Raw genomic sequence first — 2,356 nt, forward strand, 5'->3', positions numbered from 1 at the left:
AAGTATTACTACAACGCCCTCTAGTCTGCGTGGCGAGGACGCCTGATACACGCTTTGCAATCCATGGCAGCGGCGTCCTCACCACAAGGGGTAGATGGCGTTGTAGTCCTTCCGTGTTAACCGTTTTAGTAAATTGACTGAAATATTTTCTACGTAAATGTACATTGTAATACAAGACGACACCACTTTTTGTGTGTCACAGATTGTTTTACTTTATATTATGACACATATACTTTTACGAATTTTACGAGTTGACTACGGAACATTTGTTATTATTTTAAAATTAACACTATAATTGTAACTCTTTTTAAATGGAATGGTTCTGTTTTCTGTTATTTACCGTCACTCAAGTCACCAAGGTGACTAGTAATTACATATAACAAACTGTATTAAATGGCGTTGACCGCCGCTGGGGGTGTTGCCGTCTATTCACGTGATATCAGTACGCTATTTAAGCCCATACCAAGGGTTATTCTCGCATAGTTACCTGCTGTTATGTAAACAGGAGTGACACCACCAGCAGTCGACCAATGGGTAACATATTTTAAATTTGCGTAATTTTAGTTGTTGTACAATAGAGCCTTTCTGACGGATATCTATGATTTCACAGTGTAAACGCCCAGAAGGTGACCCCTACGTCGGGTTGAAACTGGTTGGCGGTATTATAACAATAATAATTGCGATTAAGACTGTTCTGGTTAGGAGCCGTGGTCTAGGGGACGGGGGGGGGGGGGGTGGGCGTAGCTCAGATGGTAGAGCGCTCGCTTAGCGTGCGAGAGGTACTGGGATCGATACCCAGCGCCTCCAGAATTTTAAGCCGGCCGCGGTGGTCTCGCGGTTCTAGGCGCGCAGTCCGGAGCCGTGCGACTGCTACGGTCGCAGGTTCGAATCCTGCCTCGGGCATGGATGTGTGTGATGTCCTTAGGTTAGTTAGGTTAAAAAAAAAAAAAAAAAAAAAAAAAAAGGGGTAGCGTCTTTGATTCATGATCAAAATGTCTTCGGTCCCGAGGTCGATCCCCGACACTGCCTAAATTTTGATAAATAATCAGCATTGGCGGCGAAGATTTCCGGCATAAGAAGTCAGCCTCATTCTGCCAACGGCCCTGTCAAAGAGGGCGGAGAAGCGGATAGAGGTTCAGGGCACTCTCTTGTCCTAGGGATGGGAAATTGCCCCTAAAGGCGGAAGAATCAGCAATGATCAACGACATGAGGATGCAGAAGGCAATGGAAACCACTGCATTAAAGACACGTGACGTGTATCCACAGGACATGTGGCCTGTAGCTGAAGAAGTGTCATGATGATCTCTCCATTGGCAAAAGATTCCAGAATAGTCCCCCATTCGGATCTCCGGGAGGGGACTGCCAAGGGGGAGGTTACCATGAGAAAAAGATTGAATAATCAACGAAAGGATCATGTTCTACGAGTCGGAACGTGGAATGTCAGGAGCTTGAACGTGGTAGGGAAACTAGAAAATCTGAAAAGGGAAATGCAAAGGCTCAATCTAGATATAGTAGGGGTCAGTGAAGTGAAGTGGAAAGAAGACAAGGATTTCTGGTCAGAGGAGTATCGGGTAATATCAACAGCAGCAGAAAATGATATAACAGGTGTAGGATTCGTTATGAATAGGAAAGTAGGGCAGAGGGTGTGTTACTGTGAACAGTTCAGTGACCGGGTTATTCTAATCAGAATCGACAGCAGACCAACACCGACAACGATAGTTCAGGTCGCAAGCTGAAGATGAACAAAGTGTATGAGGATATTGAAAGGGTAATGCAGTACGTAAAGGGGGACGAAAATCTAATAGTCATGGGCGACTGGAATGCAGTTGTAGGGGAAGGAGTAGAAGAAAAGGTTACAGGAGAATATGGGCTTGGGACAAGGTATGAAAGAGGAGAAAGACTAATTGAGTTCTGCAACAAGTTTCAGCTAGTAATAGCGAATACCCTGTTCAAGAATCACAAGAGAAGGAGGTATGCTTTAAAAACGCCGGGATATACGGGAAGATTTCAGTTAGATTGCATCACGGTCAGACAGAGATTTCGAAATCAGTTAACTGTATTTTACGGCGTACCCAGTAGCAGATATAGACTCAGATCACAATGTAGTAGTGATGAAGAGTAGGCAGAAGTTCAAGACATTAGTCAGGAAGAATCAATACGCAAAGAAGTGGGATACGGATATTCTAAGGAATGACAAGATACGTTTGAAATTCTCTAACGCTATAGATACAGCAACAAGGAGTAGTGCAGTAGGCAGCACTGTTGAAGAGGAATGGACATCTCTAAAAAGGGCCATAACAGAAGACGGGAAGGAAAACATAGGTACAAAGAAGGTAGCTGCAAAGAAACCATGGGT

At 44.2% G+C, this 2,356-nt stretch overlaps 1 non-coding gene across 1 annotated transcript; it reads left to right on the top strand.

Annotated features, from left to right (window-relative positions):
- Positions 1 to 733: 733 nt before the first annotated feature.
- Positions 734 to 807, top strand: Trnaa-agc (transfer RNA alanine (anticodon AGC)). Its single transcript has one exon. It is a non-coding gene; the product is annotated as a tRNA-Ala (tRNA).
- Positions 808 to 2,356: the final 1,549 nt, after the last annotated feature.

The sequence above is a fragment of the Schistocerca gregaria genome, chromosome 2 (assembly GCF_023897955.1).
Source record: "Schistocerca gregaria isolate iqSchGreg1 chromosome 2, iqSchGreg1.2, whole genome shotgun sequence".
Classification (NCBI taxonomy): domain Eukaryota; kingdom Metazoa; phylum Arthropoda; class Insecta; order Orthoptera; family Acrididae; genus Schistocerca; species Schistocerca gregaria.